This window comes from Triturus cristatus, chromosome 11, assembly GCF_964204655.1.
Source record: "Triturus cristatus chromosome 11, aTriCri1.1, whole genome shotgun sequence".
Taxonomy (NCBI): Eukaryota; Metazoa; Chordata; class Amphibia; order Caudata; family Salamandridae; genus Triturus; species Triturus cristatus.
Genome location: NC_140594.1, coordinates 886,175,574 through 886,201,866, shown reverse-complemented (window position 1 = coordinate 886,201,866; position 26,293 = coordinate 886,175,574).

Here is a 26,293-nt window from a genome sequence, read left to right as displayed (position 1 = left end):
ACAAAAACATATATTCACGCACCAACACACAAAAAAATACACTCAGTCACCCAAACAACAGTTTCCACATGCACTCTTAAACCTATACACCTAGTCAATCAACCATTCACACATCTATGCATAGAGTTACACACACCCCTTCCAACCACACACAAACTCTGTGTCCCATACAAATACTCACCCAACTAATCAATAACTAATACACACACTCATGTAGTTAGTGACCAACTGATGCAGCATGTTATACAACAACAGAGACAGTGATGCACACATTCACATAGTTTAGTTACTAATCCATGTATTAAATGAGACACTTTTAATTCCTCACTTAAACATACAGTCAGACAGCTACTAAATCCTCCATCCAGTTATATAGCCACTGAATCTTCAATACAGATGGTATATATATGATACATATTTAAATTTCAAACTAAACCACATTAACTGGATGATGTCGTCAGTGATGTCATTTGAGATGTCATCAGTGATGTCATCAGTGAGGTCACTGACCATGTCATGAATGATGTAATATGTGACATCATCAGCAGTGCATTGCGGGCGCACGAGTTATAGTTAGCAGAACTAACTATAACGGAGGAATTTCTATGGTTTTGGAGTGAAATGTCCAGCTAACTATAACACCCCTGAAACCTATGGTTTTTTCTGTGAATTTCTAAGGTTTTTTAAATGCTAATTTCTAACTATAACGTCTCTGAAACCTATGGTTTTTTCAGTGAATTTCAAAGCTTTTTTAAAATGCTAATTTCTAACTATAACGTCTCTGAAGCCTATGGTTTTTTCAGTGAATATATATATAGATATATCTCACACCACAATCACTCAGTAAAAGCAACCAGAGGACACAGTAGGGAGCGAGAAATTCGTTTACTGAACACCTCTTGGCATAATGCATTTCAGCATGAATAGCCTTCCACAGATGCCGCTGTTAACACCAGGATAACACCCACACCACCTTTGTAACTCCTGAGGCTCTCCCATTGGTAGGAGTTCAGCTGTCCCCAGTTAATTTGTTGAAGTCTCTGCTGCAGTCTAGAGTCATGGACTACAGCTCCCAGCATGCCACATGGCTGGGTGAGTACTGCCTGTGAGAACCAATGTTCCCTTGATTGGGCGCTGTTATTCCGTGCAAAGGGGGACTTTGTTGTCGATGGTGAGCCTGGGTAGGGGGGTGTCCTGAATTTCTTTAAGTTCCCAACGTCCGGCCCCAATCGCGAGAGTCAGCCGGGCCATGGAATGCTAATGCAATGATTGCATTTCCCTGTGAAGTCACGGACTGCTCCTGGCAGTGGCCACTGGCTTGGCCCGGTCTCGAGGCGGTCCGAGGCTGCTCAATCCCTTGAGAAAACAGCCACAGTTGCCAGAAAAAGCCCCGGACACTTCAGGACGGGTCCTCTAAACGCGCTCCTGGCAGGCGCGTGAAACATCACACCACCATCACTCAGTAAAAGCAACCAGAGGACACAGCAGGGAGCGAGAAATTTGTTTAGTGAACACCTCTTGGCATAATGCATTTCGGCATGAATAGCCTTCCTCAGATGCTGCTGTTAACACCAGGATAACACCCACACCATCTTTGTAACTCCTGCGGCTCTCCCATTGGTTGGAGTTCAGCTGTCCCCACTTAATTTGTTAAAGTCTCTGCTGCAGTCTAGAGTCATGGCCTACAGCTCCCAGCATGCCACATGGCTGGGTGAGTACTGCCAGTGTGGACTAACGTTCCCTTGATTGGGCGCTGTTATTCCAGGCAAAGGGGGGGCTTTGTTGTCGATGGTGAGCCTGGGTAGGGGGGGTGTCCTGAATGTCTTTAAGTCCCCAACATCCGGCATCATTCACGAGAGTCAGCCGGGCCATGGAATGCTAATGCAATGATTGCATTCCCCCGTGAAGTCACGGACTGCTCCTGGCAGTGGCCACTGGCTTGGCCCAATCTAGAGGCGGTCCGAGGCTGCTCAATACCTTGAGAAAACTGCCACAGTTGCCAGAAAAAGCCCCGGACACTTCAGGACGGGTCCTCTAAACGCGCTCCTGGCAGGCGCGTGAAACATCACACCATGATCACTCAGTAAAAGCAACCAGAGGACACAGCGGGGAGCGGGAAATCCATTTAGTGAACACCTCTCGGCATAATGCATTTCGGCATGAATAGCCTTCCTCAGATGCCGCTGTTAACACCAGGATAACACCCACACCACCTTTGTAACTCCTGAGGCTCTCCCATTGGTGGGAGTTCAGCTGTCCCCAGTTAATTTGTTGAAATCTGCTGCAGTCTAGAGTCATGGACTACAGCTCCCAGCATGCCACATAGCCGGGTGAGTACTGCCTGTGGGGACCAATGTTCCCTTGATTGGGCGCTGTTATTCCGGGCAAAGGGGGAGTTTGTTGTCGATGGTGAGCCTGGGTAGGGGGGTGTCCTGAATTTCTTTAAGTTCCCAAAGTCCGGCCCCAATCGCGAGAGTCAGCCGGGCCATGGAATGCTAATGCAATGATTGCATTTCCCTGTGAAGTCACGGACTGCTCCTGGCAGTGCCCACTGGCTTGGCCCGGTCTCGAGGCGGTCCGAGGCTGCTCAATCCCTTGAGAAAACTGCCACAGTTGCCAGAAAAAGCCCGGACACTTCAGGACGGGTCCTCTAAACACGCTCCTGGCAGGTGTGTGAAACATCACACCATGATCACTCAGTAAAAGCAACCAGAGGACACAGCGGGGAGCGGGAAATCCATTTACTGAACACCTCTCGGCATAATGCATTTCGGCATGAATAGCCTTCCTCAGATGCCGCTGTTAACACCAGGATAGCACCCACACCCCCTTTGTAACTCCTGTGGCTCTCCCATTGGGGGGAGTTCAGCTTTCCCCACTTAATTTGTTGAAGTCTCTGCTGCAGTCTAGAGTCATGGACTACAGCTCCCAGCATGCCACATAGCCGGGTGAATACCGCCAGAGGGGACCAACGTTCCTTTGATTGGGCGCTGTTATTCTGGGCAAAGGGGGGGGGCTTTGTTGTCGATGGTGGGCCTGGGTAGGGGGGTGTCCTGAATTTCTTTAAGTTCCCAACGTCCGGCCCCAATCGCGAGAGTCAGCTGGGCCATGGAATGCTAATGCAATGATTGCATTCCCCCGTGAAGTCACGGACTGCTTCTGGCAGTGGCCACTGGCTTGGCCCAATCTCGAAGCGGTCCGAGGCTGCTCAATCCCTTGAGAAAACTGCCACAGTTGCCAGAAAAAGCCCCGGATATATTTATACATCACAAAGCAAAGTGTCTAAAAGCGGAGCGCACTGACTGCCAGTGTAGCATTGGTGGTAAAAGACCACAAACCCCTGGAAAATTGATTTCTCAAATGGAGACGCTGCACTCTCGGGGGCTCCTTCTGCAATCCATGTTTGTTACCACTTGATAAAGACAAACATGTCGAAATGCATCGTGGTACCTTGCCTGTAAAATACAAGTTTAATAAACATGGATTGCAGAAGGAGCCTACGTGAGTGCGGCTTCTCCATTTGACAAAGCCCATTCGAACTTAGCTGTCAATATTTTTGTCCTTGATTCTTATGGCTGCAACATTAAGGGGTACTGATATTCCTTACTCCATATTGAGTACTCACACCTGTCCAGGTAAATTCAGATAGGCATTTTCTTATGTTGCTCTCATCCAATTTTCTCTGTCGCACATGAATTCATGCAGAAATGGGATCAGCGATTCAACAGGGTACATTGCATCTGGTGGTATATTAAGTCATTATAATGGACATACGAATTCTCTTTGGTATTATTTTGGCGGCAAAACAAGCAAGCATTCTTTCGCCAAAGGATGTGAATTTCCTCTTGACATATTCTTTTTGAGGGCACTATCTCATCTAGGCAGTGTTCTCAGAGAGGCAGACTTTCAGCTGTGGCATGTTTGACGTGATTGGAATTATTTCAATTGGACATGGCATTTTGGATCCGTGTTTCTGCTCTTGGCATAGCAGGAACAGTGCGTAATATGTGTGCTTGAAAAGCATCTGCCACAGGCCATCTTTCAGATGCATCATGATGATTTATTTGGTTGCTATTTTCCCGTGCAATGCCCACTGCTAAACACCCAGTGTCTCCATTGGACACAGCAACCTTCTAGTGAGTAGGTTTATTTGCAGAGGACTAATGTGTCTGGCAGTGGCGGCTCGCACAGGGAAGGGCGGTAGGGCGGGGCGGGAAGAGGGCAAGTCGGCAGACGAATAAATAGGTAAAATTGAACATATGAATCCTAGATCGTCTTCTGTTGACTACAACCCCCCGCCCTCCCCCCGCCTACCCTACTTCATGAAGCTTACCTGCACCAGTTAAGGTTTGGGCTTAACCTGCGAGCAGGGCCAAGAGCTACTCATCTGAACTGTCCTGAAATATTCAATTAGAAAAAAGAAAATTTACTTTTAAAACGTGTACTAAGGTACAAGTTGCTTGGTAGCCAGAGAGGTATTCACAACCACTATGGTGTGAGTGAAATGATGCTGTTGGGCTCTCCAAGGTCAGTGGCTTGTGATTTCTGCTGTCTTTGGTGTGGTAAATAGCAATCCCCATGGTGAGCTGTTTTCTAACTGCTGTTTACAGAATTTCCCTGCTTAGAATGAGAAATAAAGTGAAGAATCAGAGTTTGTCACTGATAACCTCATGTTCTGCCTCTATGAGCAAATTACCGCATTAATATTTCACCATTTATCCCGGTGAAGTGTGAACTGGGTAAAAGTTATCCAATGTGTGTTATTTTCGCCACATAAATTTGCTCTTTCCTTTTGCACAATAATCTGAATTCAAGCAGAACTCAGAGTGAAGCCCTCTGTGGGATTTTAGAGCTTTCAATAGGGTGTGTCTTTCTGGTTAGACACTGCCACTAGGTTTCTGGATAGGGTGACAAGATTTTGAAAACCAGAACCTGTGACTTTTCACAAAGCTAGAAGTAGTACTGTAATCTCACAGCGCGTAAGGGGCACAGAATGACGTAAGAGGAAGTGTTTACCAACATAGAGGACTCAGACAACGAGGCAATAAGGGTAATAAGGGAAATACACAAAAAACAACTATTACACAGAGTATCTGTGTTAATTACATTGATTTCTGAAAGGCTGGTAACGAATCCTGTATTAGAAAACCTAAAACCCTGCCTCCCTGTATGTCATGAGGGCTCTCTAAAAACAGGGACCTGGGCTGAAGGGTAGTTCTAGATGTAAAGAAACTGGAATTCTTAGAATCATGTATCAAATATGTTACAGTAGGGCGTAGAATCCGTTAAAGTATTTTGAAAAAGTTAGAACAAACTTTATTTTATACATCAAGGGCACAGGTCTTGAAACACTAGGGGGTCACAAAGAACAGGCAATATTTTTGCATGCCTGAAAAACAGAATTCTAGTTGCCATGAAACCTGAGCAAGCATTGGCAAAGCAAATATGTCTCACCTTTTGCCTACCAGTTCAAACCTACTGGCTTTGCTAATGCCTTTTGCCAAAGCTGTGTGGCGAAGGCAAAAAAGAAAGCACAATGATTTACTCGCACGCATGCAGGCATGTACATCATAATGCCATGGCATCCCAGCTTGATGACATATGCCCAGGTATCACCATGCATGCGCCGGCATTTGTCATTATGCGGTTGTCATGTGGTTGATTTTATTTACTATTCCAAGATGGTGGATGCCAGTCTTGGAGCAGTAAATAAAAAATAATTTAAACATGCACAAACCTCATTTAGGGAAATGACTTGTTGGGAACCCGACATCTTGGGTGAGGCACGTCTGGGTAGATCTAAGCTCCAGAGGAATAATACGTAGCATACCCACTCCTGAGAAAAGAAGAACTGGCAAGTGTCTCTCACCGCTCACTACGAGATAAGATAAGGTGTGCTCGGAGTTAGAGACACCTACATAGTAACTATGATCTGTGAAGTGGTTATTGTATATACAGATGGTTCCCCACCAGGGGCCTAGAATGTTGGCCCCCGGGGGAAGTGACAGTCGCAGACTAGTCTTCCACCAGGGTGCTTCATGCATAACAGGAAAGACAGGTCAGGGATAAAGAAAGGGGTGAGTAGCTTAGAGGTAGGATAAAAGGTGTCTGAAAGGGCCTGTCCAGCCTCTTCCTGACACCTTGCACCGTTGGGAGGGTTAGAGAAGAAAAAGGATGAATTTTAGGTAAGTTTTTCACTGCCAGGTGCTACGTCATGGCTGCGATAGACAACGAGGCAGTATGGGCTGCCCTTTACACTCTGGGTGCGATGGGTCGATCAGAGCTCCTTAGGCCTGGCGTTCTTGATCAGGCCTGGATGGAAATAAGGCACCCGATGCGCACAGCGTCGGGTGGGGTTGCAGCAGCAGTAGTTGCATGTCTGCTGTCGTGGGAGGATGGTAAGGAGTGAGGGGGGCCGCGGGTGGAGTGCGCTGTGTTCCACCTCGGTGCATAAGATGGGGTAGAGCTGCCAGAGCCTCCCTGCGAGGCTTACAATACAGCAAGAGTAGCCGGCAAGGGGATATGAGGGTAGGGCCAGCCCCAGTGGAGGCAGCGCACACGTGCAAGGAGTGGGAGTGCTCCAAGATCAGTTATGATCCCTCAGGGACGAAAGGGCCCCTGGACCTCAAGGCCAGGCCTGTCCCTCACGGCCAGGCCTGTCCCTCACGGCCAGGCCTGTCCCTCACAGCCAGGCCTGTCCCTCATGGCCAAGGCTGTCCATGGGGGTAGCGCTGCAATGGTGGCTGAGTCAGGTGGTAATAATGCAAAAATTAAATAGCTACTCTTTTTAATTTTGTTGCTGTCATGATATAGTTGGTTAGCCCATGCTGAATTTAATTTCAGATTTGTGAAAGAAATATAGGTCATGAGGGAGTTTGTCTAGATTGCATGGGTCAGGTGGCCCAGCCATAAAAAAAACATAAGCCAGCTCAGGTGTCAGCCTCCGGCCAGTGGGAAAATAGGTGGGGAATATGTGCAAGTCATGTACAGGCAGTGGGGAGGGCTCATTTGGGGGCAGAATGAGCCCGGGCTTGCCTATGTCAGCAAATGGCAGGCGGAGGACTTTAGGGAACAGCGGCAGCTCATACAAGAGACTGATGAGCATTGGGAGCGCATGTGTAGGGACAGGGACAGCTGCACAAGGTCAAGGGGCAGTGGCTCTGGGTAACAGAGTCTCAGGAACAAGTCAGAAGCTTTTAAGGAGTTGGTATGGCTTGAGAGCCCAATGGTGCAAAAGACCCCCAGGTTACTGCAGTGTGGTGGGGGGTGGAGCAGAAATGCCAGTGTGTGAACCTGTCAGGCAGGTGGGGATGCCAATGGTGCACATGACGGCCCCTGGACGTTGGTCTGAAGAAGTGGGGATGTCCATGGCAGCCTACGACTAGGGCAGCGATGAGTGGAAAGAAGGTGAGCTGCGTGTTGACAAGGATGTGGGGATGTCAGAGGCAAGGTCAAAAGGGCCACAGTTGGTGTTTGTGCGGACAAAGGGAACACCAAGGACGACACAGCACGGAGGAGCAGCAAACGTCCCAGAGAGAAGTGGGACACTAGTGGCCATCTGTCAGGTAAGGGAACCTGGTGGGGGCCCTGGTAAGCGGGAAAGTCATGTGCAGGGGGCCAGACTCACAAGTGGTAGTCACGGATGGTGTCATAGGGTACAAGAAAAGGGGATTCGAAAGGGACAGTGATGCCAAAGCAGGCAGGCAACAACACGGTGCTGGACGGAAAGGGGTTCAGACAGATGATACGGAAAAGACGGAAGGGGTTGGGAGGAGGACAAAAGCGAAGAAGACTAATACAAGAACAGGTTGCCTTACATGGGTCTAGCGATGTCTCTGGGGTCATACCTTTTGGAAAAGACTAAGAACAGGATATGGAAATATTAGTATGTCGATGTTTTTAACCTTTTACATAGGGATACAAAAGCAAAAGAGGTATCTAAAGAGGAAGAGTGAGAGTTGATGAGGAAACCTGTCGTACTGATCAACATTGGACCAGCATTTTTTATTTATGCCAGCATTTACTGTGAGGGGCATGCTGACAGGGCTATTGCTTTGTTCAAATATATGGACATCATCAGGACGGCCAAGATGCATTTTGGGGTAATGCGTAGCTTAGCAACGATGAGGAGTTCAGGGCAAGGGTGAGTCTTAATCCAGATAAGCCCTGGGGAGAGATGGACTCGGGACTGTGGATTCAGTGGATGTCTTCTACTCAATCCACAGCTGCTACGCATACTGCGAGTGGCCTGCCCATCATTTATCTGCAATTTCAGCCCTGTCCCACTCCACAAGGGGCGAGTTATACGCCAAAGCCAGCTAGACCCATTGTTGGGGTGTGTTGAAACTTTAATAAGGGATTCTGCTCCCTCCTTCCCTGCAAATTCAAGCCCGGATGTTCCAAGTGTGGGGGAAGACAGCCAACACACAGTGTTTCACTTTGGCCAGCCCCACAGATGGCTGGCTAGGGGCCACAGGAGCAGCCTTGACTGAAGGACCTCTACTCCTATTAAGGTGGAGGTCAAGATACCATGGTTCTCCCAATACCCGGACATGGAAGCAGTTTTGTGGCTGGAATGTGGTTTCACAGAGGGTTTTAGGGTAGGGTATTAGGGTCAGAGGGATTGCAGTTGGGCAGATAATTTATAGTCAGCCAAGGAACCTCCTAAGGTGGTGGCAGAAAAATTGGACAAGGAGGTGGCAGAGGGGAGGATGGTGGGCCTGTTCTGCAACTGGCCCCTTCCAAATCTGATCATCTTCCCTCTGGGGGCTGTACCTAAGAAAGGGGTGGGGAGTTCAGGATGATTCATCACTTGCCTTGGCCGAAGGGAGTTTCGGTCAATAATTTAATTGCAACGGATGACACTAGAGTGGTGTATGCATCAGTGGACGATGTCATTTGCTTTGTAAGACTGTGTGGGCAGGGAGCGAACCAGCGAAGTGTGACATCCAATCTGCTTTTTGATTTTTGACTATACACCCAGCTGATTTGTCATTGCTCGGCATGCAATTTGGTGGTGCCATTTATGTAAACAAGGTTTGTGCCATTTTCTGTGCATTGTTTGAGACTTTTAGTACTTTCTTGCAGTGGGTTTCACTAAGTCAAGCGACCATAGAGAAGTCTCTCACTACTTGGATGACTTTTTGTTTGCCTGCAAGAAGGCCTCTGGGAACAGCGTTAGGGCGCTGCGGCAATTTGAGTCACTGGCTCCGGTTTTTGGGGTGCTTTTGGCCCCGAAAAAAATGGAGAGTCCTAGCATGGTCTTGACATTTTTGGTCATTGAGTGGAACAGTATGCACTTGGTGGCAAGGCTGCCGCAGGCAAAGGTGCTAGAGATTCAGAGTTTCCTGCCACGCTTAATCGGTGAGAGGAGAATCGAGCTGCAAGAGGTGCAGAAGCTGCTCAGGTTTTTGAATTTCTCCTGCCGAGTGGTGAGGGCAGGTCATACTTTGAGCAGGCGGCTGGGCATGGCTATGTCGGAGCCGGTGCTGTCCCATCACAGAGTGCAGGAAGCTCCTGGGCTCCCCATAGCCAATCACAACGCTGCAGCGTTGTGATTGGTCTGAGCGCGGTTGTTCGGCTCTCAGACAGGCAGTGGGAGCCTGGGCATGCTCTCCACCCAGGTTGTAATGCAGCGTGGATAGAAAACATGCAAAGTGCACATGACGGTTTAGCCGGCCCGAGATGGCCGGGCAAACCACTCCTCTCCTGCCCTGCTCTGTGAGCAGAGTAGCACTCCCCTACCCAGCTGAGCAAGGACGGAAAAATAAAATAAGAATAACAGTGAGCTATTATCATTTTATTTTTTCCTTTTTGACCTGCTCACTGGGGCGGCGCTCCTCTGCCTTAGCGGAAGAGCCACCCCTACTGGTTGAATCAAGGAAGTAGCATTGCTTTTACAACATACAGTTATGTTTTTTGTAAAATAAATCTTGTGTACCAGTATGATAGTAATTATTATGCTATTCTCAGGAGTCATAATATAAAACAAAATGAACATTGGGTAAACCCCAGGCATATTTAATAACACGTCCCTACATTCTCTATTCAATTAATCTAGTCCATGGGTCTCTAACAAGTAGCTCTGCACCTACTGGTAGTACACCAGCTCACCAAAGTGGGGCTCAGCCCACTATATCATTCAGGTGATTTATGCACTTTAAAAAAGACCTTGCTACTCATCACATGACCCTTAGAGTGGCAGCCAGCCAAACCAATGGAAGGGCCTCATGCTGATACACAAACTCTGTTGAACCACTGGGCCAGCAACGTGACCATATGTGTCCACAAGGAGCCAGAAAAAAAAGAGTGCTAGCAGTAGCCAGGGAGCTGGAGCCAGATCAGATTGACAGATAGTCTGGGTCGGAAGGAGCCAGAGAGGAAGTGTATGAGTTGGGTGGGTGATCAAGCAGAAGCTGAGGAGAGTCGGGTTGGATTCAGAATTGAGATCCACTTCTGACTCTCACTTGCAGATATCTTTGTGTGTGAATGTATGTGTGCGCATATGTGTTTGTCTGCTTGTGCATTTAGCATTATGTTTCTCTCTGATAAACAGTGTTGATACCGGGTAGCTTTCCCTGATATCAAAGACCCCCAAAAGTATATCTTGCTTCCCATCATACCTGGTTCTTGTATGGTATAGAGTTGGCCCTGGCATAGTATTTGCCATTCTTGACATTGGTCATACCTGCAGAAATCACTGGCATTTTGTGAACATACATAACCCAATTGTGGTCCTCCCTGACATTATAGTGACCTCCCCTGGCATAATAATGGCCATGACTGTCATTTTGTGAGCATCCTGGACGTCATAGTGTCCTGCCTTGGCACCGTGGTGCCACCGATATAAGGAGAGCATTGTTGACATATTATTGGCATCCTTGGCATTATGGTGGGCATTCATGGCATACCGAACTTCTGAACATGCCAGTACTTTATGAAAATGACAAGCTGATAATTGTGGACCGCATGTTTACTAATAATGTAACAGGTATTTTGAAGATATAAATTACGTTGCGTTCAGAAAAAAAGGAACATTTGAGTTTATGTACCCAAAATGGAAGAGATATTTAAATTAAACATGTTTATTTCCAGACTATAAGCTGATAAAGACACAATAGCTGCATTTTCAGAACATATTTAAAGCCGATGGCTGTATGGCAATTCAGGCTGAGAGGGGGAGGCTTACTGCTGTGGTTATGTCCTTTGCGCCAGAGGGCGCATGCTGCTTTGGGTGTTATTTCATTATTCATGTTGGGGAATTTCACGTTGATAATGTTTTTCCAGTCATTTCTGATGCCAACCCCTCCTGAAAACTTTGGGTGGTTACTAGTGTATTGTCAATGGATATGGTCAATATAGTGCACTGATAAACTTTGTTAGTAGATCAGGATGATTTTCATTGAGAAGAAGTAGTTCATTATAGAAAAGGTTGGAGACCCCGGGTACACATAGTCAAACACTAGAAGAACGGCTAAGGGATCATCTACCTATTTTAGGACGATATCCCACACTCGCCAAATTCTTAGTCAGGTCCACTGTTTCCATTGCGGAGCTTTTACTTGGCAAGATAATGCATTCCAGGAGTTGGAGTCTGCTAGGTGTTGCCGTACCTAGGACTTGACTGACCTAACGGGACACCAGCCAACCTTTACATGAAGTCCATAGATTTCAATGTATGTTGGTGCCCAGATATCAGCTTTTTATGCTTGTCTGTTTGGTGTTATGAATTATCATGAAGCTTATGGGCATTGTCTCTCTATATTCACATTTATTCAAATCCAAGTGAACAGTGTGCTCTTTGAGTAGCTCTCTTTTAATCCCTGCAGACATCCATGCAAGATCCCCATTTCTTTCATCCTCTTTTACTTATCATTCCAGCTGCAATTTTGGCAATGTGTGGGTCTGTACAAGACACAACCCGTTGGAATTGTTGCAAACAGCCCATGAGACACATATGCAACTTAGTGATTGAGGGAGCACACCCTTCAGCATGGCATTGATTGAAGAGTTTGAAGAAACACGTACTGGCAAAGCCAATATGTCCGAGTTTCCAGTGAAAATCTTACTGATTTCATGTGTTACTGTGTAGATGCTCGAGAGTATGCATGATTTGAGGACTGGATAGATAAATTCCTGAATGAATGAATGATTGAGTGCATTGATGAAGTAGTAAGTGATGAATGGAAGTTTCAATGGTGAATGAGTGTATTACTAGATTAATTAGTGAGTGCATGAATTAATGAAGGGTACATGGGTAGTGGATGGGGACAAAAGCTGTGTGGAACAACCCCTTTTTCTGCACACAAATTACATTTGTTTGTAGCAAGTCACAACCACAAAACCATAATGTATTTATGCCTAGATTTAGGCCTCATTTTGAGACCCTCCATACAAATGACCCAGAAATGTGCCTGATTTACCCTACCCCCAGTGTTATCAAGATCAGTGGTACCACTGATTGAGTGGGTTGGTGTTAGAAATGAGGTCTCTAGTTGAAAGAGGTATGCACCCTGTCCAAGTTTGGACCACCACTCTAGTCAGGGTAAGCTAGATACACAATTAAACACCGCCTGTACTCACCCTCTGGTAGCTTGACACAGAGCTGCCAGGCTTATCTAATGAGGCAATGTGTAAAGCATTTGTGCAAAACACACACACACACACACACAATGAAAACACCACCAAAATACTCTACACAGGGTTAGAAAAATAGATCATATTTGTCTGAGTAAAACAAGACGAAAAACAACAAAAATTCAATAAGTAGAGCCGGAGTTATGAATTTCAAAGTATATAAATGAAAATATAGTGCTTAGAGTCCTAAAGTGCCAACCTGGGATATTTGGTCAGGCTAGACAGGGGTGAATCTAAAGTTCAGGCTGACAGCAATGGAGTGCGGGCCAGCTACAGGAGCCACCCAAGTTCCGTTGAAAAAGTACCTTGGATGAAGGAAGCGTCAACGTCGAAGACACAACGCGAAGAGCAGGGGAGGCCATGCATCAGTTCTGATACATGCAGCCAGTGAGACTTCGTTGATGAACTCCTTTGTGATGCATGCATTGCGTCATCTTCCAGCCATGCAGTCTTTTGAAGTGGTGTCGTCAAGCAGCAACCGTGTCGGCTTAGAAGGCAATGTGTCAGTTTTGAACGGGCACAAAGATTGCGATGCGTGGATTCTGCTAGGTCAGCACAGAAAAAGTCCCTTCCAAGAGACCACGACTGGGTTGGCACCACTTGGCAATGTAGGACACACAGATGGCAGAGTCCACGTGCTATTGAAGGGTTGTAGGAAGTCTTCGATGGCTCTGAGACTTCAGAACAGGGGGCAAGCCAGCAAGCCCTAGGAGTCACTCTCGGTTCAAGTGAGATGGGCCCAGTCCTTTTCTTAGCAGGGCAGAGTGTAGCAAACAACAGGCAACAGGCAGCACTGCAGAGCAGAAAATCAGTTCATCCAGAGCAGCAGTCCAGCAGAGTGGCAGTCCTTCTTCCTGGCAGAGTTCTTCATAGGTCCAGTGGTTTACTACTTTGGTGGGGTTAGAAACCCAGTACTTATACCCAGTTGTGCCTTTGAAGTGGAGGTGACTCAAAGAAGGGTCTTTGGAGTGAATAGAGGCCCTTTCCTCCCAGCCCTGACTCAAACCTCAGTAGGAGGTAATTAGCCCTTTGTGTGGGGACTGGACACTACCTTTTGAGGTGCAAGTGTCAGCCCCTCCCTCCCTTCCTGTCCAGGAAGAGCCATCAGAATGCAGATGAGTGCTCAGACACACCTAACCCTCCTGTGTTTGTTGCTGTCTAGAGGAAATGCACAAAGTGAAGCTATCACCCACTCAGATGTGTTTTGGAGACAGGCTGCAAACACACAGAGCAGTAAGAGCAGAGAAATGCCCACTTCCTAAAAGTGTAAAAAGAAGAGAAGATGGATGGAATGCTGAAAAAATCAAACTGTCACCTCCATCACAGATCTGGGTTAAATTCATAGATTTTTTGCTCGCCATCTCATTCCAGGTTTCACCCAGCCATATTCAAATCAGTCTTGACTAGGCCCGGGCGGTAAATTCCGTTCCGCTCGCGGAATTTGGGTAATTTCGCGTTCCGCTGAGAACGCGGAATTGACAAAAATGCCGCGATCCGCGGCCTCGCGGAATTATTTGCTTGTTCACGCTTTCAAAATGCGTGTTCGCGAGATATTTCCCGCCGAGCACGCAAACAACGTTCGTGAACAGGATAAACGCATCGCGAACGTGCGGAACAAGCAATTACGCGTGTTCGCGGAACTCTGCGTGCTCGCGGAGATTTTTTACTGTTTCTCGGAGCTTTGCGTATCGTGACTACGCAAATTCCGCCCACCCTTAGTCTTGACCCTGCTCCCCATGGGAACAGTCCACCCGAAACTGCCAGGCCAGGTCCTCCCTGGAACAGAAACAAGTATCCTAGAACTGGTTTTGGGGTATCATCCCTCATCAGGCAGGTTAGCTTGAATATGGTGGCATGGTGAGCATGGATATCCACATCTAGACATACCCTTCCCACTTAGGGCGACAAATGCAAAAAGAACAGATGTTGGACAGAATGCTGAACAAATCAAACATTCACCCCCTGTCACAGATCTGGGTTAAATCCATTGTTTGATCACCATTCCATTCCAGTTTGCAACCAGCCATATTCAAATCAGTCTTGAAAATGCCTCTCATTGGAACAGTCCAGCCCAAACTGCCAGGCCAGGTCCTCCCTAGACCAAAAACAAGAACCCTGGGACTGGTTTCAGGGTATCAACCCTCATCAGCCAGATTAGCTTAAATCTGGTGGCACATCGAGCACGGGACCCACGTCTGGGCATACTCTTCCCACTTAGGGCGAAAAATGCAAAGAGAACGGATGATGGTTGGAATGCTGAACAAAAAAACATTCACCCCAGTCACAGATCATTGTTTTTTGCTTGCAATGACATTCCAGGTTGCGCCCAGCCATATGCAAGTCAGTGTTGACCCTGCTCCCCATGGGAACAGTCCAGCCCAAATTGCCAGGCAGGCCCACCCTGGACCAGAAACAAGTGTCCTGGGATTGCTTACCCCTCATCAGCCTAGTTAGCTTGAATCTGGTGGCATAGCGATCACAGAAACCACATCTGCGCATACCCTTCCCACTTAGGGTGACAAATGCGAAAAGAACAGATGATGGACTGAATAATTAACAAATCAAACATTCACCCAGTCACAGTTCTGCGTTAAAACCATAGTTTATTTGCTCACCATGCCATTTCAGTTTGCACCCAGCTATATTCAAATCAGCCTTGACCCCGTTCCCCATGGGAACGGCCTGGCCTGAACTACCATGTCAGGTCCTCCCTGGACCAGAAACAAGCATCCTGGGACCGGTTTACGGGTATCATCCCTCATCAGCCAGGTTAGCTTGAGTATGGTGGCATAGCGAGCACGGGACCCACATCTGGGCATCACCTTCCCACTTGGGGCGACAAATGCAACAAGAACTGATTATGTACAGAATGCTGAACAAATCAAACATTCACCTCCAGTCACAGATCTGGGCTAAATCCATCATTTCTTTGCTCGCCATGCCATTCCAGTTTGCACCCAGCCATATGGAAATCAGTCTTGAACTTGCTCTCCATGGGAACAGTCCAGTCCGAAATTCTAGGCTGGGTCCTTCCTGTACCAGAAACAAGCACTTTGGGGCTGGTTTCGGGGTATCACCCCTCAGCAATCAGGTTAAGTCGAATCTGATGACATAGCGAGCATGTGAACCATGTCTGGGCATACCCTTTCCACCTAGGGTGACTTATGCAAAAAGAATGGATGATGGACAGAATGGATTGTACCCAGATCTCCTTACTGGGGGTCAATGTTTGACTTATTCAGCATTCCATCCATCATTTGTTTCCGTATCACTTTCTAAAAGTAGCATTTCTGAAATAGTACTATTTGATAGAAACATCTAGCTACAGATTCCTTATCTTAGAAGCGTCCCCAGGTGCCAGACTGGATCTGGAAATGCTATCAGCAATATCTCAGCTCGTCAGTAGAGGGCCTTGAGTGACATCAACTCCCGAATGTGAAGTAACAGACTCCCTATTAGCCCTTCCCCGACGCACTGATGTCAGTTTCTTCTTATCCATACTAGCAACGCGAATCCCCATTGCATTTTTCGTTGACCGAGCAGTATGACCTTATTTCTACCCTTCTTCAATGTCTTTGGAGTTCAAGCCTCGTGAGTCCTGTGGACGTCAAATATCTACCACGGACCCTCACTCAGCTTGCATGTGGTGCCTGGGTGAACACCATGACTCCAAAGAGTGCTCGTGAGTCCTGTGGACGTCAAATGTCTACCACGGACCCTCACTCAGCTTGCATGTGGTGCCTGGGTGAACACCATGACTCCAAAGAGTGCGACTCCTGTCTCCGGCTCCAGCCGAAAGCACGCAGGGAACATCACAAGAATCTAATTGCGGCACGGTGTCATAGGCATCAAAGTCTGATATCCTAGGTCCCTTATGCACTCTACACGCTAGGAGCCATTCCCGCGGGTGATATCTGGAGGTAAGTCTCAGCGGCAGCACTTGAAGTTGGGGCACCTCCCCCCTTCTTCGCCTACTGATGATCCACGCTCATCTGTTGAAGTGTTGGGGCATGAATCCGCCCTGTGCGTCCCCTCCTATCCCCGGACCGGGACATCTTTGACCCGAATGAGACAATATTCTCAATCTCTTCATTATATTCTTGGGTCGTCACCTCCCTCTGAAGTGCCCTCGGGCCCTCTGAAAGTGCATGAGGTCATGCCTAGGGACCCGCCGGCAGGTTCTTCCCTGGCTTCAGGTAGGCCTCCTGTGTCTGACACTTTAGCGATGCTGGTGCACAGCCTGTCGAGTCCCCCACCTTCAGCTCCTGTGGCTGGTCTGCCAATTCCAATGTCGGTGTTGGGCTCTTGTATGCCATCTCCCATAGTGGTGCTGGCAACGCTGATCGATGCTTCTTCTGACATCGAGGCATCAACCGGCTACGGATAGTGTTGGATGCGTCGTCGATGGAGCCGACCACCTCAGGCTCCCTTCCTCTGGTTTTTCCTTCTGAGGACCATGGTTGTAGAAGTATTAAAGATGGCGTGGTGTGTCCCACTGCCATTTCAGACATGGTTCCAAGACCTATGCAGTCTAACTGGTTACTTGACTTGGTGATGCCAGTGCTTTGGAATCTTCTCCAGCCACCTGTCTCCTCCTTGTTTGACTACAGGGGCAAGTTCGGCTGTGGCGGACATGCTCAATCGATTTTTGGTCACACTGGATATACAACTTCCTCCGGTAGAATTTTCAACAGACCCCTTAAGTGCCGTTCTACATTCCGACTAATCTAAAGTTGAGTCTCCCATGCCTTGCAGTAGTCAGTAGAATGCCTCTTGCCCTCACTCCCGGAACAATCCTGGAATGCTCTTGTTCCCTTGGTATGAGATGGGCAATAAGCTGCCACTCTTAGCATCCGTTGTAGTATGGATACCACTGATTCTGTTGGTCATGCTATGGCCTCTTCCATATCTCTACGTCGGTGTGCATGGTTGCGTATACTTCCAGGATTTCGGAGGCTGTACAAGCTACTTTAATTGACATGCCTTTTGATGGCGTCTCCCTTTTTGGTGCACATGCCGACTCAGCTTTATGTCGGTTCAGAGATAGTCTTGGTGGTACGGAGCCTTAACTCTGTTGTTGTACTAGGGTTGCCGGGCAGTGGCAGGTTTTGTTTCAAGACATCTGAAACATTTCTTGCTTTGTGGTCTTGTGGGAGTCTGTTCTTACAGCTTCTTTTTGCCGCTTGATTTTTGCAACCTGAATACTTGCTCTGTGGCGGGTATTCTGTTTATGTTGTGCGGATGCACAAGTCCTTGTTCCCCGTTTTCAGGGACCTTATTTTGAATGACTTAGAGGCATTTTGTGAGCTATCTATGCTCTTAGTATCCCTTATGAGGACGTCAACTTCATTTTTCTTTTCTGCCCCTCCATATGGGTGACACTGGTACCACAGGCAGGCACACTCTTGGCCTGGCTTACTTTCATTCTGGTCTTCGACCCTCTTTGGTGTGGACCTTCTCTTTGTTCTGTTTTACTATGTGCGAAACATGGATTTTCTCCTACTCATATTGTGTTCCTATTTTCTCAGGTCTGGGTTCCACGACTCCACCTCCCTAATGCCCTTGTGGTGTTGTTATCTTTTTGGCGTATTATTTCGAATTGCACCTGAGCACTGCTCTCTTGTGTAGGCTGTTTTCTACTTTATCATGCTCCTGATGCTGTTTATGTTCAGCAATCTGGTGTTCTTGTATGTGTTTTTACACTTTCAGTGTTCTACCTGCCTACTTGGGGTACGGCTGCTGCTGTTGCCTCCTGCAAGGAGGGTTGTACACATCTGCCATTGCACCGTGGGGTAGCTGTTGTATCTACTGTCTGTCAGTTCTCTTCACCTGTGACACCAGTCCCCTTAATTGTTTGGATCATTTTCTGGTATCCTTCGCTCACAAAAGGCTGGGTTTCCCTATCTTTCCTGTATCTTCCTCCCTCCACTCCACCCATTGTGGTGTCGCTTTTTCTATGGGAGAGGTTCCATTTAACACACTTCATTGGTTGGGGGTAATTCATTACTTTTTCTTGGGGCATATCCTATTATTCCTCTAGTTTCCATGAAGCGTTGGTCAGGGTTCTTGCCTGTTTCTCCCTTAGTTTCCACCAGCACTTTGTTTCCCTTGGTGGTAGTGTTCTTCTTCTTTACCTTCTTCTTCTATACCTATCTCTTGAGAGGTTATTTTGTAGATATGTATCAGGTAGAGACAGGATCTAGCCACAGATTCCTTATCGACCATCGACATCCCTCCCTCACAAGACCTCTGCGACAAACTCAGCACCTTTTTCCACCACAAAATCAAGAGCATCTATGACAACTTCGACGAAGACAACCAACACACTGAACCCTCACCAACCACCCCCGACACCCTGAAGCCAGCGATCGACAATTGTACAGCCCTCACGACAGAAGACACACTAAAGATGATGAAGTCAATCCACTCCGGGGCCCCCACGGACCCCTGCCCCCCCCACATTTTCAACAGAGCTGCCGACACCACTGCACCCATGCTCTGCCACACCATCAACCGCTCCCTGGCAACCGCCTCATTCCCTGACGACTGTAAACATGCTGAGATCAACCCCCTCCTGAAGAAACCCTCGGCGGACCTCACCGACCTCAAAAACTACAGACCCATCTCCCTGCTCCCGTTCCCAGCGAAAGTCATCGAGAAAGCCATCAACAGCCAACTCACCACATTCATCGAAGAGCACAACATCCTCGACTCCTCCCAATCCGGCTTCAGAAAAAACCACAGTACGGAAACCGCCCTCCTCGCCGCAACAGACGACATCTGTACCTTACTGGACAAAGGAGAAACAGCAGCCCTCATCCTCCTCGACCTCTCAGCGGCGTTCGACACAGTCTCTCATCGCACCCTAATACGCAGACTCCATGACGCAGGGATCCAAGACAAGGCCCTCGACTGGATCCGCGCCTTCCTCTCCGGCAGAACGCAGTGGGTCAGACTCCCCCCTTTCCTCTCAGACCCTACACCTACCACCTGCAGTGTCCCCCAGGGGTCCTCCCTCAGCCCTACGCTCTTCAACATCTACATGGCTCTGCTCGCCCCCATCGTCAGAACCTATGGACTCAACATTGTGTCATACGCAGACGACACCCAACTCACCCTCTCCCTATCCAACGAACCCAACACCGCTAGACACAACTTTTGAGAAGGCATGGAAGCCATCGCCAAATGGATGAAAAACAGCTGCCTACAACTAAACACCAAAAAAACGGAAGTACTCATCATGGGCCCAAACCCAGATGCCTGGAATGACACCTGGTGGCCCCCCACCCTCGGAAGCCCGCCTACCCCCACGGACCACGCACGCAACCTGGGATTCATCCTGGACTCAGAGCTCAAAATGGACCAGCAGATCAACTCCGTCTCGTCCTCCTGCTTCCACACCCTCTGCCTCCTACGTAAGACCTTCAAATGAATCGCCCTCAAACACAGAAAGACCGTCACTCACGCCCTGGTCACCAGCAGGCTCGACTACGGCAATGCACTCTATGCCGGAATAAACAAAAACCTCACCCGCAAGCTACAGAACATCCAAAACGCCGCCGCAAGACTGGTCCTCAACCTGCTAAGACACTGCCACATCTCCCAGCGCCTGCGAACACCCCACTGGCTCTCCATCAAAGCTAGAGTCACCTTCAAGATGCTAACACACGCTCACAAGGCCCTCCATGACACCGGACCAGCATACCTGAACAGCCGACTCAAATTCCACGCACCCCAAAGGACCCTACGATCAGCCCACCTCTCCTACGCAGTGGTCCCCCGCACCAGAAAGACCAGATCGGGAGGCCGCTCATTCTCCTTCCTCGCGGCCAGAGCTTGGAACGACCTTCCGCTCCACCTCAGACAGATAGCATCGCTCCCCATCTTCGCAAGAAACCTCAAAACCTGGCTCTTCGACAGACCCCCTCCTTGAGGGACTGGAACCTGCGAACCTCCCCCACACCCCCAGCGCCTTGAGACCCTTACGGGTGAGTAGTCGCGCTTAACAAACACCTGATTTGATTTGATCGACCCACCCATCCTCTCCACTCTGCAAACTGAGGGATGTGTGGTCTCCTAGATCCCCTTTTTGCATTCTACTGCAGTTCTTTCAATCAGTACTCGTTGATACAAGATGTTTCCCCTTTTGACACACTATTTCCTGATACTGTTTCTCTATGGGGCTCTGCGTTGTTGGAGCGGAAATGGTCACAAAGAAATTTACGTCAGCGCATTGGGGGATGGCTTTTATGGACTCTGATGATGTCACATTCAGGAGATGACATCACTGTGGAGTCGCTTGCCTCCCTCTACCGACGTGCAGAGATACTGCTGAAAATTTCTTCTGGATCCAATCTGGCCCCTGGGGAGGATTCTAAGATAAGGAATATGTGGCTAGATCTTGTCTCTACCAGATAAGGCATTACCTAAGGTAAGTAACTTGTCCATTAAATTCAACTTTACCTGTAAAGAGTATTTATCATTGCCATTCCAAAGATTAAAAAAACATGACAACGCCACTCCTTTCTAATTAGGAATTAAAGCTTAAATAAGTATTAACAAATTCCTAAGGTTAACCTACGAGAAGAGTAGGCCTCAAAGCATAGTAAAACTAATTTGGGTGTTTGTCATTACCAGGACATGCAAAACGTAAAAGTACATTGTTAGACCTGGCATCTTTTGGCGTGTTTATCCTGTCTTTTTGTTTCTGGCCGTCTGTTTTTAATGGTACGTTGGACTTTGTTTTGCTGGTTTAGTGCCTCTGTGCACTTTCTCACTGCTGTTCAGTGTTAACATGCAAGTGCTCCTCCAGTAAATTGTGTTTATTTATTGGTGTTTCCATGGCTTATTTGATTTACTACTAAATCCCCAGTAAAGTGCACTGTGTGTGTGGTGAATGACCCAACAGAACACATTGTAGTACCTATCAACTATACCCAGGTTCTGAGGGACACAGGGTTGCCCCATTATGCTTAATGGCAGGTCCACTAGTAGCATTTAATTTACAGGCTTGGGTACGTGGTATACTACTTTACAAGGGACTTATAGGTAAACTAAATATGCCAATTGTATATGCACAATGTTACAATGTTTAGGGGGGCAGCACATGCACTTTAGCTCTGATCAGCAGTGGTAAAGTGCTCAGAGTCCTAAGGCCAACAAAAAGAACCAGCAAAAAGAGGAGGTAAGCAGGCAAAAAGTTTAGGCGTAGAGCACCCGAAGGATGACAGGTCTAACTGTGGGGGAAATCCAGACCATTATGAGTTGGTGTCTGAGTGTCTGAGAAACGAGGAATTAGCAGAGGAGTCAGTAACTTAATGTCTAATCCCCCCAGATATCCCTCATTTTAGGCCAGACCTTTACATGGAAATTTCAGCCGGTATTAGCAGCTGACAACTCTGGGTGAAAGAGAAAAACTCGTAATTCTGAAGGGCCCTTAACTACCATTACTGGCCCACCGGATTCAAGAGGCCACTCCTAATAAGATTCTCAGGGGGCAGTGGTCTAGATCTAAGTAGAAAACAAAGAACCATATTCAAAAACAGGACAAGACGGAATACGAAATGCAACAATGGTTTCAGAAAATATAGTAGCCTAAGTATACAAAGGAGATGAAATAATAGATGGTGCCTGTATGTGCGTTCTTTCGAGGGCGGGATGGGGGCACAGGATAAACATTACTCTGAGTACTTTTACAAAAATCATGAAAACCACTCAGCTGCTGTGACCTTGCCAAAGACAATCTGACGTGCTAAATTGTACACTGAGAACTAGTTAGCTTACACATTCATTGGAGAGGTTTCATTTAATGAGGCTTGCTAAAATCACAGTGTAATGCAAGATAATGAGCTCAGAATTACCAAAAACATTTTGCAGGTGCGAAATGTAGTACCTTTCGAATCGAGGCACAGATGTTACAGCTCAAGAGAGCTGGCTGTCTGCTGAGGGTGGTGTTGGAAACCAGGAAGTGTGCAGAGACATGCCTTGCAGTGTAATATTGAAATCAAGGAAAGAGATGGCATGCAAACAAGTGCTGGCAACATCAATAGCGTTGACTTTTGCATAGTGCAAAGGCGTAGAGGAACACAAAATACAGGTGCCAGTGCACGCATAAATGATGCATACATAGTTAAAGAGCAACTTATGACCGCTAGCTATTTTTATGCAAAGTTCAACAGACATCCAGCACACATACAGACACAGCATTCAGAGTAACAAACATATAGGCAGCAGTACATGCAAATGAACATTTACACCAAAAGCTTAGACAGCAAGGGTACAGGATGATAAGCAGCAGGGGTCACAAAATGATGTTTTTCAAGGGGTTTTCCAGTCATTTTCAACAGAGGAGCATGTGGTGGTGATGGAGCGGGTAAAATGTTTTCCTTTTATATACCCAATCCATTTTATGTATGTTTGTATTAAAACGACTAATGATTAATCATAATAATTAAAAATGGGTTGTATGGAAAACTAATCAACCTTATTAACCGAGAGAATACACGTGGGATTGCTTTGCATGGCTAAAATTAACATGTAAACTAAGTTCGTATGCAAATTAATAGGATAAACGTTGCTTAAGTGATGTTATCATGAATTATGCTTAAATAATCGAGTACTAATGGCTTTGAACGTTGCATATACTAGATAAATGCACACACATATGGGTATTAGCAAGGGAAATAACACTGTTTAACCATTTAAATGTATTAATGACGTTTTTGTGTTTCTTTACTTAAGTTGACCATTTGGGCCTGCTATAAAATGGCCACCGACTTAATCAGAATTTACAAAGTAATATCAATGAAGGGAAAGGAGAAATGCGCCTGCGCAAGCTTCAGCAGCTGCGACCTGCCGGTGAACTGTCATCGCTGTGCCCATCAAGGCTGCTCTGGGCGAAAGGCCAACCCTTCAACAGAAATTGTTGCAACCTGAACTATGGCTTACTAATGTTCCCATACATTCGTTTTGGAACTTTTAATATGTGGGAACGACATTGAATGTTTCCTGATGTATTAGAATGTATTTCGATTGTCCAATGAGAAGCTCTGAAAATGACGATTGTAACATATAGAATGTAATTTTTAGTATAAATAATAGTAGACTAGAGAGGGTCGTTGAGAACGCACTTCGTCATTGCCAGTATCCTGATGTTATGCTGATGGAGAGGACGGTGACTCTTTATGATAGAACAGAACTTTGACGATATGACTGAGGACCAGATTCTGACTTAGAAAACGACAAATAGCCAGAATAGGTAAATATGACAAAAGATGAAATTTATTAACTAGGATTTAACCTGCATTTGATTTAGATAAAAGAAATATAAATTGAATTCATGTGTCGGGTTGTTCTTTCATTGAAATGTATTATTGATTAATTTCAGAGAATTAAGGAGTCATTAAGCTAATCCCAACTAAATGATTCCTTGACCTATATATTTCTTGATGGGAAGTGAAGCGAAGGTTTGATAGAATAGGGAGAGTGATAAAATTCCCATCAAGGAAGCAGTGTGGTTCGGAATCGATGTTTCTCCCCCTTCTGTGGGTAGGTGTGGATAGATTGATAGAATGAATGTTGGTGTAATGGGCCCCACCAGCGTATGATGTGTATGTGTGTGTGTGACTGCGAAATCACTCTGTCCGTGGTAATAGGGGGAAATTGAGGAACCCGAACTGCACCAGTGGTGTGTACTATGGGCAGTGGCGCAGCTAGCCCTTGTGCCGCCCGTGGCTGTCACTGCTTTTGCCGCCCATGGCTACTTGAAAGAACGGGGTGGGGGGCACGGGCGGTTTCTCCGTTGCCACCCGCGGCAGCTGCACGAAGAGTGGGGTGGGGGTGCTGGCGGTTTCTGCCAGCGGTGGCTGCATGAAGAGCGGGTTGACCGCCACCCCCAAAAGTCACACAGCCCAGGGCAACTGCCCCCATTGCTACACCACTGACCATTGGGACACCTCAGCGGAGCATTAGGTAATGCATCTCAAGGAAGGACAATACATTCATCGCTTGTATCCTAAGTGGCAACCACATAGTATAATTCATTAATAAACAATCCCAATCACAACCAAACATAATGTCTAAAGACCAACTATTTTCTTGAGTAGCTCAAAACTGTAGTGAGCACCCCAACTCTATGGTAGAAATGCACTATACAAATACTCATAACATAACACAACAACATAGCATAATATAGCTGGATGATACACGTCCACTGAGCTTCCATGGAGTACCGGGTGATGTGCCGCACAGGAGTTCAGTATGATTTGCCTTAGGGAGGACTTGGGCCCATATGTACAAAGCTATTTAGCATTTCTTAATGGACCGAATCGCTATTTTGGGCCATTAGAAATGCTAAATAGCTTTCCTTCTGTGCAAAAGGCAGAAACACAGCCACAAATCGCATTTTCTACCCAGTGAAAATTGCTATTCGCGATTCCCTAAATAGGAATTCACAAAAAAGGATTTCCTATTTGCGATTTCCTAACCCCATGTGCATAGCATTTCCTAAATGCGAAATGGGAATTTAGGAAAAGCTGTTATCCAGCCCGATGGTAACCAGGTGCAAATGTAAACAAGCATTGGCATAGACAATAGGTCTCGCCTTTGGGACCTTATAAGTGTTTAGCCATGCAACAGTTGCATAACTAAATACTTATAAGGTCCCAAAAGCGAGACCTATTGGCTATGCCAAGCGGCCGTGCGGCCCAAAAGTGATCGCGAAAGTGAAAGTAATCGCGGTCAAGCACGGCGCGCGCACCCACGCACATGCACTGTAGCTCTAGGCTGGCCTGTAGCACTATTTGGAGCCCTCTCAAAAAGTCTTGCCAGACCAGCGCATGCGCTGGGTCAGGCGAGACCTAAAAATGCACCCGAATTAAGTATTCTGCACTGCCATAGAGCACGCACTCGCCCTGAGAGCATTGGGGCGCTTTACAAGACCACCACTTTCTTGGTCATCACATTTAAGGGAGCCTAAGGCCCATGGGTACAAATGCTTTTGCATTTCCAAATTTGCGATTTCCTAATAGGAATCACAACCATTCATACCTATGGGCCTTAGACCCAAGGTTACGAATGGTTTTGCATTACCAAATTTGCGATTTCCTAATAGTAACTGCAACTCCATAGGAATCGCTGTTAGGAAATCCCAAATTTCGCACAGTCCAATTAGCATTTTCTAAATAGCGATTTCTTAGGATTGGCTATTTAGGAAATGCAAAAGCGGAGTCTCGTACATATGGGTCTTAGTTCTGTGCATGAGATTAGCACTTGATGTTTGCGCATTAGAAGAGCACTGAGTGATAGGCAGGTCAGTGGTGGAAGGATATATGTATTGCTGGGGCACATATTCATCTGCAGCACACAAAAAATACTGATTTGAAATTTGGGCGCATTATGTACTATGTGGGGCAAAGGTTGATGTGCATTAGATGAGTACAGGGTGATGGCAGAGAGGGCTCAAGTTGTCTCGTCAGGTTTGAAAAGTTTATCGAGTTCTAGTTTTCCCAAACATGTAGTAACTATTTTCCACAATATTATTGCAGGACTAAAAGCAGAAGAATGCAAAAAACAATATTTTGACTGGATAAGCTTCTCATTCGTGTCATTGTGTGAAAACAGGGTTAGGGTCTTTTGAGGCTTTCATCCTGTGGGTTCA